The sequence below is a fragment of the Zonotrichia albicollis genome, chromosome 2 (genome assembly GCF_047830755.1).
Source record: "Zonotrichia albicollis isolate bZonAlb1 chromosome 2, bZonAlb1.hap1, whole genome shotgun sequence".
In the NCBI taxonomy this organism is placed as follows: Eukaryota; Metazoa; Chordata; class Aves; order Passeriformes; family Passerellidae; genus Zonotrichia; species Zonotrichia albicollis.
The window spans coordinates 104,405,535-104,420,360 of record NC_133820.1 but is presented as its reverse complement, the minus strand read 5'-3'; the positions used below and the strand labels follow the sequence as shown (position 1 = coordinate 104,420,360).

The 14,826-nt window shown below is 41.3% G+C and overlaps 1 long non-coding RNA gene across 2 annotated transcripts in view; it reads left to right on the top strand.

Annotated features, from left to right (window-relative positions):
* LOC141728262 (uncharacterized) overlaps nucleotides 1-13,553 on the top strand; it is an 89,918-nt gene extending 76,365 nt beyond the window's left edge. The window contains exons 3-4 of one of the 2 annotated variants that reach the window (XR_012579139.1): nucleotides 3,499-3,569; nucleotides 12,966-13,553. This is a non-coding gene — a long non-coding RNA (uncharacterized LOC141728262). Of the gene's footprint in view, nucleotides 1-3,498; nucleotides 3,570-9,218; nucleotides 11,362-12,965 lie in introns of those variants that run through there. The other variant, XR_012579138.1, reaches the window with a different exon arrangement.
* The last annotated feature ends 1,273 nt before the right edge of the window (nucleotides 13,554-14,826 follow it).

Sequence of the window (14,826 nt, the reverse complement as noted above, 5' to 3'; positions counted from 1 at the left end):
GTTTTTAACTAATGAAATCAAGGTAATCAAGCTTGAGCTCTAAAAGCTAATCAGGTTCTGGATGGGATTGACTTGACTACAGGATTTTATTTCCTTGAACACATTTGATAATCATTACAGTCTATCAGCTTGGTAAAATAACCTCATTGTGTCAATGTTGGAACTATTTGACTGACTTTCCAGGGCTCAGACAGCCTAATAAGTATTTTGTTGTTGATATTTGTTTCAAAACAAATTTGCTCTGTCTCACAGATATTTAACTTCAGGCGTCATGGCTTCTCCTCCTATAATATGCTGAAAAATTATTTTCAGCACTATGCTGACATCTCATTCCATTCTTGTTGCCTTTTTTATGTTTTACATCATGAAACAGCACAAATTATTTCAAGGGACCATTCAAATAAGGTACACAACATGTATATGACAGATCTTATGTGCTGTAACAAAGCCATGGCAAATGTTATAAAACAGCCTCAGATTTCTCAGTAGGGTAACAGCCTCTTTCTCATTAGTCACCTGCTTACATATTTTTTTTTTGTTTTGATTTCTTCATGTCTTCCACTGTTTCTTTATTTTCACCTCTGGGGTTTCCACTTTAAATAGGCAAACTGATAAAGGAAATACCAAATTGGGTTTCACTTTTCATTCACGCTATTTTTTTCCTTAAAGTTTTAAGAAACTTTCCATTTATCATTAAACAACCTCCTCAGAATGTCCAAAGTTTCACTTAGTTACAGTGAAAATAGAGATCACTATGGCAAATTTCAAAGCCTTTTTCAGGTTTTTTTCTGTTCTTTTCCAGAAAAACTACCCAAGACTTTCAAGACTTTTTTCTGTTTCTCAAGATTTCAAAATCTTCTCATGTGCTTTTTTTTTTTTTTCCCAAAGAGTCTGAATGTAAATAGATTGGTCACTGAGATAAGGAGTAAGTAAACATCTTCTCTTAAATAACTCAATTAAAAAGATTTTTATCATACTGGTGCTGTGCACCCTTTTAGAACTGAATTTTAATTTCTATACACTTGTGAAGAACACTATGAACAAATGATGCAACAATGCTCCTGCACTTAACATACTTTTGAAATGGGCTCAAGAGAAGAGCTACTCATGTTCTCGGGCCCCTCAGATACAAGAAGAAAGAAAAAGAAAACTCAGTTCAATCTTTGAAGCAAACAAAACCCATAGAAAAAATTAAATATGTGGTCCTCTTCTTGTCTTCTTCCCAGGGAAAGCATGACAGATGAGACCCTGGAAGGTAGAAAAGATTTTTCCCAGTGCTTCAGAATTATTTGTTCTTCCTGCTTGTGGAGATAAAACAGACAATACAATGATGGGTCCTAGTCAGATCTGCACTTAGGCATGGAAATTGCTTCTCTCCAGTGACTGTACAAAGGACCAGGGTTTGTCAGTAGCTGTCTGAATCACTGAAGATTTTGGATGCAATAGTAGTCAGAAAGCCTAAATCAGGCACCCCAGGTAATCAGCTGAAATCTAAAAATGGGAAAAATAAGGGAGACAGAGCACCATAAATTTAGAGGGCAGATATTTTTCTATTCTAAGTCTTCAAATCTTCCTTAAATCTATGCTATGATTGTAACACATTGGTTCCCTTCGCTGAGGGCAATAAGATACCTTCTGAAATCTCTTGCTAATTTACACAACATCTGAATGCAGGAAGGTATTATGGCATCTCTCTGCTGTTTTAGCATTTCATTTGCAGGCAGCAAATGCTCTTATCTACTTTCATGCTGTCAAAAATTTGTGCATCTTTTGTGTCCACAGAAGTTGTCTGATGAGAGGAGGTTCCTCCCCAGAATCCATCCCTTACCCTGCAGATGTTTGAGCTTTCCAGCCTGCTGGTAGCAGGCAGAAATATATTATTGGTGGTGCCAGCAACAGCTCCCTTGTCTTAGCTCAATGTGGAAACAATTGCTCAGGGGTACTGTAAATAAAGGCTCTTTGGAATCATCTGGAAAAAAAAAAGCCCCTTGGTACACTGTAAGCTGGCAGTAATTTCCCATTACTCCAGACAGTATCCCATTCACTGCTTGACAGATCTGTTTTTAATTCCAGTTTCTCCTTCTCCTTTAGCTCTCCTGTTGCAGGTAGACAGTAGAATTTAACTGTTTGTGTCCACCACCCATGGCTTTATTTGCTGCCAAACTGTTTTCTGTTTCAGGAGAATATCTAGCAAAGAGCACAGACTAGTACTGAGGCGTCTGTCCAACAGAGAGCACAGAAATTTGGGGAAAAAAAAGAAAGTTAAGAAGACCTGACAGTAGCTCATGTGAAGCCCACTGCACATGCAGGAAAATTATCTTTAAAAATACATCTGCTTGATGTACTCTTAAATGATCTCCCTGATCGGATCAGTGACACAGTACCACAAATAATGAGATTGGAGAGGAAGCAATACTGTTCTGAGAAAAACTGCACTCCAGCCTGGTGCATTTAAAAAATGTTTCCAGAGTGATTTTAAGTAATGCAAATTATGGCAGAGAACAGAAAGTGCTCATACCTTAATCTGCAGTTCTGTTAACTGCACAGAATCTGTGTTTGAAACCTGCCTAGCGAGCCCTTGATCCACTTGCACACGTAACAAGAGCCTGGTTTTGGTGTTGTTTTGCTGGTTTTGTGGAGGCAGAGAGGCAGGTATAAAACACAAACAAGTTTTGAGAGAGGCACTATTAGCGCTACAATCTCTGCTATGTGGTACAAAAGCAGTTTCTCTGAGGTCTGATGGCTAGTCTGTGTGCAGGGAAGCTGCTGGCAAATCAAAGGCAATGTTAGATCTCTGACAATTGGAATAAACTCTCTTTCCAGCTGCCATAAGATCAATGTATTCCCACTACTCTTGCCCTGACTACCAGGATGCAATAAACTTTCAGGAGAAACGGCAACCAAGTGTTACATGAGGGTAGCAGTCATGTCTGCCTGAATTGCTCTCTCTAGATACAAAGGTTGGTCAGAGGTACCTGAGCTCTTTTTTCCCTGCTTACCACAGCAACTGAGATGCAGGTGTTCTTCTCAGAAAAATTCCTGCCTAGGATATCTGCAGTGTGCAGTAGTGTCTGCAGAAACAGATGATCCTTGTGCTTGTGTCAGCACACCAGCGTGGCTGGGCAAAATTAGTTTTCAGAGCCACAATTCTGAGGTGCCATCTGCAAAGCACAAGAATGCATCATACCATGAGAGTACAAAATATATGCATCTTCATCCAAGATGCTGGCCTATCTCCCCCTGCCATATGCTCCAACTGCTAAGCTAAGTTGCCATTCCTGAGTATGTGCCAAGCAGTAAAAACAGCATAACCCTCTGAGTTATATCCAGTAGTGCAGGGATACTGGATCTTCAGCTGATCATGATTCAGCAGCTAAAAATTCAAATGAAGGTGTAATATTAAAGGCTAATTGTGAAATGTGAATTAAAAAGTAGAAATCAGAAGGAAGTAACCCAAGACACCCTTAATTTTTCCTTTTTGTCTTTATTTGGTCTTAGACTCCTGTGTCCCAGAGGGAAGGAACTCATAAAGGAATTAATAAAGAGCATAAAACAATATTAATTAAGAGGTAAGTAACTGAAAGGTTGTTGAGTATAAATATGGACCAATTCATTGTTGATTCCTTACTGCAAAAAAAGATCAGAATTTAGAAATGAGATTGATAGTAACTAACAGGATTCAGAAAATTGTTATAGTATTCATGAAAAAAATAAATGTCCCATTAATTTTTAAGTTAATACAAAGAATCTAATGGAGAATTACAGCCCCATTTTCCCACTCCACTACTTTTGAAACTTTTTACTCTATTCAGATTGATCCAGTCTGAATTCTGGGTTTTCAAACCAGAAATAATAAAAATAAGGCAACAGTACCTATTCCAAAGACTACTGGGGAATTAATGTTGATTCTCAATCACATTTTATCCAGATTCAGTAGTGTGGGGTTACACTTTCACTGTATAAAGGTTTAACAAGCACAAGAAAGAACCTTGGAGCAATAATTAGATAATTACAGAAATACCATCTCTTTAAGTACCACTGAACTGCTCCCACAGGGGATTCACAGGAAGACCCTAGCACAAAATGAGTGGAAATACAGCACCAGTGCTGAGAGATTTTGGCCCCAGTTCTACAATCACTGATATAAATTACCTCACACAACAGAAGCCCAGGCTGTGCTGTTATATACCTGTGTTCACATAGGAAATGCCTGTTATTCTTTGCTGGAAAATTCCTGCCCTGGTTACTGTTCTTATGAATGCCTCATTTGCAAAGGAAATAAAAGTTGCCCTGCTTTACTGGGGGAGTGAGCAGCAGGTATCAGCAAGGGTAGGAATTTGGGTAGTTAGGGCCACTGGATGACAGCTCCACTGAGCCCCCTTCCTCTTCACAGCAGGTACAAAGAGAGCTGTGAGATCTTGGGGGGGACAAAGGAGAGAAGAGACCAATTCAGAAATTCAGAGTCTTGCAGTGCCTTCCTCAGCCTTTGGCTACAGCCATTGCCACAGAGCAGCTGCTGACCACCAGCAGCAGTGAGCAGGCTTCCAAACATTCCAATTTATTTGCCCAGTGTCCAACACATGACTGTTCCATAGGATCCTGAGTAGGATAATAGCTTGTCCCTTGTGCATCTGTGATATTCAAATAGGAAAGAAAACATTGTTTATGAAGCAGTGCAGGTTCTGCAGTTGTTTAGCTTTGATTAAATTTTTAGGAAGAACTCAAAGACCCAAGGAGGGAAAATCAGACGCACACTTTTCAACATAACTAAACCCACAAATTATATCACACATTGCCAGCAGAAGTCAGTTTTAGTCCAGTAACTGGGTTTGTAGTTCTTCTGGTTTTGATATGTATTTGACATCTAACACACTGTACATGTAAATTTTTTTGAACACAAATCAAGAAAGGTGTTTCAGTCAGATTTGGGCAAGCATTTCACTTTGTCTCATAGGTCATAAGACCTCTTGGTTTTGCCATCCTTACCTTGGTGCATTTTCAATGTCTCTGTACAGGCCTGCATAATTCCCTGAGTCCACATGTCGCTGGTGCCGTATGTCAGGATTTACAGAATAAAACAAGGTGTTGTATGTAATGTGTACATCACTCTCACAGTGACTGTTTGTAAAACAGGGGAAATAGAGGTAAAAGCTCAGATAAAAAAAGATCAATGAAGAGAAAAGCAAGCATACAGGAATCAGTTGTATGTGTACGATACAAGGACGTCATTAGAATTTGGGACAGGTTTTTTGTAGATACATCTACTTAGTCTTCTTTAGCTTAATTAAGGCAATTAATTAAGGCTGTAGTTACTGAGCAGAAAGTGCTATCTTTTTATCTGCAAAGAGTGCAAGAGTAGACATTTCCCCCTATCTCTTAAGAAAAAAGTGCTGGGTTTTGCATGAGTTTGGTGATCATGCATACTGTAACCCCTGTGACTGCAGAGCAATACGTACGTACACACAGCCGCCTTCTTCAGCACAGGCCCCCTGAAGGTGGAGGGCTGCCCGGCACACTGCTCCTGGACTGTGTGCCTGGAGGAAACCAGACCTTTGGTAGCATCTCCCTCAGTGATGAAAGTCAGGTTTTAGAGGGAGGCCATGAGTTGGTGCAGCACTCAAGCACCTTCTTGGATCCAAGTGTGTGTGTGCACTCTGTGCTTATTCAGCAACTGCTGGAGGCAAGCCTACATAACAGCAGCTTAAATTACATGGAAGCCTCTTGGACTCCAGCACATATTTCAGATCTTTGTGAAATAGGATCCACAGTGATTAAGAACCCAGAAAACATTCTGAATATAACCAGATTCTGACAGTTACATTTTACTTGGACAAAATTTTCTTGGGCACAGAACTGTAGCAAGTGGATTTGAACATAAACAGATCCAAGATGCTTCACTTTTAATTTTCTGAGGACAAGTACCCTGCATCTACACAATTTTCCCTTGAAATAAACTTTTCTAATGAGTGGTAAACAGATGCTAACCTTCAAATTTAAGGCATGAGACCACTGCACCCAGAAATGTACATTAACTTTGAAAAGTCTCTAGAGGGATTGATGCTGAAAGTGGTGAAAGGGACTGCTGCAGAAAGTGGCACATTATGCGTGACTCATGGCTTTTACAGCAGAGTCCTGCCCCCAGGCTCCCCACCACCACAGGCACCACAGCATTTGGAGGCATTTGAGAGATCTGTAAAGAAGAAATCCAGCTAAAGGCTGGATTTCCTTCCAGCATATTTGGATGGGCCAAGGGTTGAATGCATTTGGCTTTGTAGCACTATGGAATTTCCTGGGAGGAAATCACTGCTTGTGAGCAGCTCAGCCAGGAGGCTTGTTCTCCAGCCTGCTACTAAGATGCCTTAAAAGACTCACCATTTTGTTCTCTTTTTGCTTATTTTTGAAACACTCTAGCTTAAGTACCTTACAAATATCTACCTGAATGTCTTCATCTTACTGTAGAAAGTGTTTAAACATTTGAATGGCTTTCCTCAGATAGATATATATGTATATATATGTGTGTGTGTGGGGGGGGGGGGGTAAAGCAAACTCATATAAAAACAAATGAACCTATATTATGTAAGTACATCACACATGCATGAGCACTCCCAAAGACACAGTTGCACAGGACAGGCTCTAATAGATTGACTGGTCTTACTTTAAGCTGTCATCCTCAATATTCACACAGGATCCATAGATAGGAAGAACAGTTCTTGCAAAGACACCCTTGAAAATGCCTACTTGACTAGACAAAAATAAGAGTATATGTACCTAGTGTTTCTCCTCCCCCCACCTCTGTGATTTTAAATCAGATTTAAGAGATGGATGAATGCTGAAGGGTCAGTCCTGCACCAGACAGACAGCAGAAAGGTCTAGAGTTTTGTTTCAGAATGGTTTTGGTTTTGACATAGAGGTTGTTTTAAAACATGACCCCACACAGGCATTTTTCACAGACACACATACACAGACACACTGCCCTGCACAAAATGGTACATCTGCAGGACTGAATTCAGATGTGCAAGATGTCAATTTTGTGCAATTTATTCAGGGCTATTACATGCCGTAATGAAGCATCTTTCTCCTCTCCCATATCCACTCTTACTAGTAAGATTAGAAAATGAATGCTTCCTTTGGTAGGAATATTGACAATGGTGCATGTCACTGTGATTGCCCCACTGTCACATCCTGTATATGAGGGAGGTTACTTTAAAAAGTCTTTTAATTCTTCATTTCCGTAGGACTTACAGCAACCATAAGAAATAAACGCAGTGTGATAAATTATTCTGGTCCATGAAGTAAATTAATCTTAACATATTGGTGATTTAGAGATTAATTCACATTTTGACATATAAAAAAATGCTGTGGCAATGATGCAAAAAAATCCAATCCTCCCGCCCCTCCCAAAACTCATTCAAATCTCAGATATGCAACATTTTACCCAGGCTTATTTCCAGTAAATCTTCATAGTCCCTGGCTCAAACTCTGTACTTCAAAATTGTCTTTTTTTCTCAAACACACAAACATCCCAGTTTTCCCTGGCATCTCTTAAATAACTGCTGCATATCTTTTCCTCCACCCCTCCTCCCCCATGCCTTTCTTCTGGGTTCCCTTGTCTTTTTTTTTTTCCTTCCCTCTCTTGTTCTCCTGCCTCCAGGACCTCATAGTTACTACTTCATGCCCAATCGCTCCTATTCAGTCCTGTCTCCTTTTCTCTCTCTCCACTGGTAAGGAAAACTTACCAGAATGTGTAATCTCCAAGCACTCTTCTCATTTAAATGTGAAGAAGAGTCATTTGAGACTCTCTCCTAGCAAAGAATTGGTCATTTGTCAGTTAAATAAGTTTCTTATCTTTATGGACTTCTGAATAACTTGAGTTTTTATTGTTTAATGGTTTGGTTGTAAAAGTAAACATTTTGCAGGAAAGCACAAGTTAAATGGTATTTTTCTGTCTAACCAAATCTTTGAGTGCTCAACCCCCCCAGCTGTGCTTTGACCACGAATTGCTAGCTAGTAATCAGTATATCAGAGGAAACAGAGTGATGGTTCCCCAAATATGCAGAAAGTCTGCCCCAAACTCTGTGTTGCTTAACTTTCAGACCCTCTTTCCCCAGTGCTGCACACCAATTCCCTCCCACCCCGCTTCCATGCATATTCAATGGACCATATGCTTGATCTCAAATATCTCCAGGCATTATGGATCCTATTCATCAAGAAGTGGCTTCTACACTGGTGAGCAAAGGGGAAAAAAAAAATCTTTTCAAAGAGCATTCAAGAGTTTTCTGAGAAAGAAATCCAAGTACACAGTGACCTGTATGTACCAGGCCAAAGTCCACTTTAAACTAAACCCACATATTTCTGCTGAACACACTCACACTGGCGTTAAGAAATTCTCATTATTTACCATAAAAGGAGGCCTGTATAGAGATCTCAGGAGAGGTTTAAGAAGAAGCTTATTGACAAGCACAAACCTAGTGGTTCCTTGGAATCCAAAGGGGTTTGTGGGGTGACAAGGCAGTCCCATCACCAATCCCTGGTACATGACAAAAGCAGAGGCAGCTCCAAAGCTGATGCACCAACTCCCTGGGGATCTGCCACGCAGCCAGATGCTGTGTTGGGAATTTTTCCCTGACACCACGGCATATGGGCTTTGCACTGCCATTTGAAGAGCATGAGACAGACAGAAACAATCTGGAGGGGGTGGGACATGGATGACATGTCAGCCTGGTGTTTGTATTTGGTCTTTGGTTATTAGGTGATGCTTAAGTACCTATTTGGCCTTCAGGCAAAAGAAAATATTGACCCAAAGGAAGTCCTGATGTAACTGCATTACTTGCAATGCAGTTAGTATGGGGATTAATTTGAAAGTTTGTTTGCTTTCATTTGGTTTTTGTTTTCTTTTTAAAATAAATCTAATTAATTGGGGTTTTTTTACCTCTCCATGTTGTCAGAGAAATGCAGGAGCAATTCGTGATTATATTTAAATAGAAATTAGGTACTGTGTAATCACACCTGTTTCTCAAAGCTGTGGTACACCATTTGCTGTCTTGCCAGCTGTGGATAAACCAGTTCCTATAGCTCAGTCACCTCCTCCAACCAGTCCCAGCAGGAGCTAAGAGGATTCCAAGGGTGAGGGACTTGCAGGTTCATGGAGCTGTCAGATCCATCCCTTCCTTTGTCATCAGGGGTTGTCTGACACTGCACCCCTGCTTTGCTCTTTCTAGAGCATGAAGAAAGAACTGTACAAGCACTATACAAAACCCAGTGGGGCCAGAATTGCCAGTGGGAGAAGGTGATGAGGCAGGAGGTCCAGAGGAGGAAAGGACCACATGTCAAGGAAACATGTACCAAAGGAAAAACACCAGAGAGCAGAGGACTGTACGCACTGCAGGAAGAGGATGGAGAAGATCAGGGATATCAACAGCACTGAAGAATATTTAAGAAAAGAACAAATATTCTCCTGAGTAAGGAGCAGCAATGGGGTACACCACTGCTGAAGGGAATCCTTGAAGGTACCGCATACAGGAGTTTCAATCTGCCAGGCTGGCTTTCTTTTATCCTTTCCAAGAGAGCTTGGTCTGATGCTGTAAAAGTAGCTCAAGTAGTATTAGACTTCACAACTCCTGAGGTGACAATTTCCTTCTTCCATTTTCCACAACAACTCTTCACCTACATGTGGGCACACCTGCCCCTGTCCCTACCCAGCCTCAGTGCGTGTGTGGACACACGAGCCACCTGTGAGCCCCCCACAGTCAAGAACTCTCTGCTCCAGATGCTCTCAAAACTCTGGAGCTTGGAGAATCACGATCACCATACATGTCTTGCACAGTAGGTGAGGGCTCTGCCATCCACCATTTCTGACTGAACCAGCACTACATGGAAAGGAAGGATGGAAGATTGTGTTTGTGCATTGAAGGTTCCAACATGATTTGCACAAAATGTATCTCTCTTTTAATTCAGTGCATTCTTGTGAAGGCAGTCACAAAAATGGGGTTTTGTCCTGTCTTGATGGCCCCATGTACTATTTGCATCTCATATTTGGGTTTTTCTACTATAAGCAAGATTTCCTTCAGTGATATTCATGAGCTGGAAAAAAGAAATATGGAAACAAAAAAAAATTGTGAAGAGACAGAATTTCATTTTTCACCTGCACTGCTTGAACTGCAACATTTGTACTTATGAATCCTGAGCAAGTGCTTGACCTTTTCATTGTTTCTTCATTTATTGTTCTCTCGGTTCCGCTTCCCGCTCTCCATGTTGCTGCATGTATTTAGGTGGTTGCTCTTCAGCCTGTTTCTTCTTGCTTTGTTGAATTCTAACTCTGCAATCAGATGTTTGTGCAAAAGCTCTCACTGCCAGCAGGATGCTGACACAGATTTGGGTGTATGAATGTCCTGTGTCTTCGGTAGGGTGCTTCACTTTCCTTTAAAAAAGAAAAAGCCTTAGGATAATAATACATTTTAATTAAACCATGCACAACTCCTTTGGCAAGCACAAGGAAAACTGTATTCTATCTCCACAGCAGTGCTGCATAAAAACAGAGAGCATCTTTTCATACCTGTGTCTTTAATGGCAAGCACCATGAGACAAATACAATACCATTTAAAAACTGCACTTATACTTTCACCCTGTGAGTGGCTCCTTGTTATGGGGCTTACAATGGATTAGTTTTATCTTTAAAAAGGAGATAGAAAGATAACTCCTTGAGCACACTGTGAGGTGTATCAGCTTGTTGTGATAAGGACCTGGTATTAGTTGATTGGCATCAAAGATCATGGATGTATTTATAGCACGCCAAGCATGATGACAACATGGATGTGAGTTGTCAAAGGAAGTTAGTTCCCAGAGAAAGCTGGATATTTAAGGCCCACATTTTCAGATATATTTGAGCTGAGAGCCTGCCTGTGGGCTTAGCACAGGATCTAGCACAGCCAGAGGCAGAGCCTTTCAGGGTTGCTTTGCATGGACTGCAAGCACTGATCCTACCAAGTGTCAGGGGTGTGGTAACAGGGAGCACTCACAATTAATCTGGTCATCTGGATCATCTTCATTCCCTTCTCTTTTACTTCCAGGCCAAGCTGTTGCCACCCAGTTCAGCAGTTCAGCCCTAATCCATCCAATAAACACAGAAGCTGTTTTCTTGGCTCCTCTGGGCATCTGCCTACAGGTGCATTGCTGAACATGTGAAAAAGTTATTAGAAAAAAAATTATCTGAGAAGGATTTTATTCATCCTATAATTTCTGAGAAGTGTGAAGGAGATAGTAATTTTTCAGTTCCAAAAGATGTTTTTTACCTGTATATCTGGGCATTGCATTATAACATTTCCTTGTGGGAAGCAGTTAAATCAAAAATTCCTGAAAGAAAGAACAAATACAAGTTCCTTGACTAAAACAAAGCATCCTTATGATTTTTATCATTTTAACTTACTGCTTTAGGACACTTTGTAACCAAGGTAATATATGAAGCTGCCATTCCAATCTATATTTCTTACACTCTTAGGAATTTGAAAAATAATTCCAGCTGACTGATCAGAAACCAGAAGGACTAAGCTTACAAAGAGTTAATGAAATCCATTTTGCAAGGTAACTCTTAACTCATTGTTAATCAGCTCCACTGATTGCATTCAACTTCACCAGAGGAGTTAACATGTTCCACTAAATTAGAAGTAGTCAGATTATCAGGCAAAAATACATATTTTCTTAATATTTGCTGAAGCCATTTACAATTTTCTTTTCCTTTGACAATTTTGTTTTGTTTTGTTTCCAAACTAAAACAGGAGGTTTGTGCTTGGCAGCCCCCCTGTTCCTTGCCTCAGCTTTGCAGTGTGGTTTTGTCCAACCAGTAGCCAATGAAGTCTGTATGCTGAACAACTCATGCTGAAGGAGAAGCAGCTGCTCACTGACACCACACTCTGCAGCACACAAATCTTGCACTTCTGCAGAAAGAGAACAAACACTTGCAGAAAATACACACGGAGTTTGATGCTCAAGGGGTATAAGATTAGGTCCAGTGTATTGACTAGGGAAATAGCCTGCAGGCCACAGGCCAGTGAGGCTGTGTGCCAGTGACTTCATTAGGGCTTTTGCCTAAGAAAGGGCTGCCTGTTTGGATCCTGGAAACTTGCATCAATACGTCATTTTGTGTGACTAAAGTAAGCAGAATGCGTCCAAAGCACTGGCCAGTTACGGACCTCAATCTGCCTCCATTCGCAGGCAATGTCACTCTCAGGAAAACAGGTTTTGGGTTGATCCAGAGGCTCTTTTCAATGGGACTTTCATCACTGATTTCATCTGACAGTGGCTCATGCTAAAGGTCCCCATTCTCTCTTATAACTTCCCCCAACAGACACCAGCAGCTGATCTCCTTCACAGACTTGAATATCAGAAAGCCAAAAATCTTGCAAATTTCTTTTGCATCCTCATGATAAACTTCTCCACTCTCCACCCTCACCTCATGGCAGTGGGGCAACCATGATGCCAATAACTCCCAGAGTTCCTCTGCTGGGAGGGGAAAAAGGAAGGAATGGGATGTTGTGGCAGATGCAAAAGCTCTGCACTTCTGGCAGTATAAAACTACATATTTACACTGCAAAATCCTACGAGATGCAGCTCCAGCAGTTCAAGGGCAAAAGACAGGGAGAATCCAGCAAACAATTTCCTTCTTGAGCTTCAATGCTCTCTGATACAATCAGGACAGTAGGAGTGATTGACTAGTTTGGTGGACTTGATAAAAATGCTTTGGGAATTAGAAGGTTTTGTCAAAGAGAATCAGTTAGAGGAAGCAAAAAGGAGCAATGCCCTAACCTCCTGAACTGCATTACACACAGCTGCCTACAGCATCCTCACTGACACAGAACAAAACCAGGAAATGCAAGAATGTTGAATTCTTTGCTATATGCTAAAAAATTAATTCTTTTCACAGGTATGTGGCAAATTACCATTCCTCCACTGTTTTTTTTTCTTTTTCACAGACTCTACTTTTGTATTTCCAATTTGCTTACTTTCTTGAAGTTCACTGATAATATGTGCTTGAGTTGCTTGTAGTAACAGCATAAAAACCTTCATGAAAGGACAAATTGAACGTGATTATGCTACTAACGAAAGTAGGGGAATTGCTTCTGGAGACTTCATCTACAGCTCACAGCACAGTAGGTCTAATTATTTATGAAAATTCATCATTTGTGTCATTATAAACATGCTGCAAGTGCCACACACATATAGTTACTACTCTGCTGAATCAATATTGATTTGATTAGCTTACCTTTGACATTTCATACATTTCTTAGTCATTTCCTCATTATGACCTCACCAAGCATGCTGTAAAGCAGCACTAAGCTATCTGAATGCTTCCCATCCTTTCCTCTGTGCAGCCCTGGCCCTAAAAATCTTAATATTTTTTCCCCGGGTCTTCCCTCTCGTCCCCATTCCTTTCTGCCCTGACCCTGTGTGCTAAAATTCTGATTTAGCTGCAGTTACCAGCTTTCCTCTTAAAATAGATATTGTCACAGCGAATGGAAAGGACAAACAAACTCCACAAAATCTATTTTTAGCAGATGGTCCCAATTGCATAAACTTTACCGGGGGTTATTTCTCTCTCCCCCTTTTTTTTTTTTCCGACCCCATGCCCACCCCCCGCCCCCCCCCCCCCCCAATCCCCAGTTCCTGGGTTGCGCTCCCTTCAATCTTGTCAGCTGTAAAATGGGTCTCTTTTTAACCTATAATGGATCAGTGAGATTAAAGGTGAAGTCATGAATTAGTAGCAGTGACAGCCCAGCACGATGGCCCCGGCAGCAGGGGGTCCCTCTTTGTGCTCGTCCACTCTGACCCCCCGTGCCACTCTCCGCCTGTGGGAACCGGACAAGAAGAATGTCGGGGTGGGGCCGGGGGCCACCAGCCCCGGCCGGCCCGGCCAGCGCCCCCCAGCACATTCTTTGCCTGCAAATATTCTGACATCACCCCGGCACAGCTCCTCGCCGGCTCCTTCGTTAACTCCTTTATGCCTTGCCGCCGGCAGACAATGGTCCTGCTGCAGGCTGCAGGAGGAGGAGGGGAGGGACGCATCTTTCCCAGGACAACTTTTCCATGAGCCGTGGACCTAAGGCAAGCGTGGATTTTAAGGCCGGGAGGTGGGTGAATTTCCTGGGAGTTGGGCTGTGCGGTTTGAGATGCCGCTCTCCATGACAAAAAACCACAAAGTGAAATGTGTCAGTAATGCAGGATTAAAACTCCAAATTTCTTTGGAGTTTAAAGCCTGAATTCCTGGAACAAAACCATCCCTACCATAAACGCAGCTTATTCAGTGGCTACATTTTGCATGGGGAATTATGTCAAAACTCCTCATTGGAACCTTTGCAAAAGTATGATGCATTTCCAGCCTCCTCCATGAAAAACTGTGGTAGGGCAATACTGGACACCAACACAAATAACAGGAGCTTCCTGTTGAGAATTCCTCTTTTGGGAATACCTGAGAGCAGTGGGACAGCAACAGAGCTACACTTTTCTGCAAATGTGAAACAGATTGGTCTTCCTGTTCATATCCTCTGGGATGTATTTTGTCCTTACTGAAATGTAAATTTAGTGTTGGCTTCAGTCTGTCTTCTAGGATAAGTAGCTAGACTTTTCATAGTCCTTCCAAATTAAAATGCACTAATTAATAAATTGTAACAGGATTTGTTATCCTGACTGACCTACCCTCCTAGTGAAGAAAGTTCACACTTCCAAATGTACTTTTCTAACACTTTCAAAGCTCTCTTCTGCACCTGCACCAGAGCTATCCCGTCTCATATCACTTCTGTGAGGGATATAACATGTGCAGGACTCATCCAGAAAGGA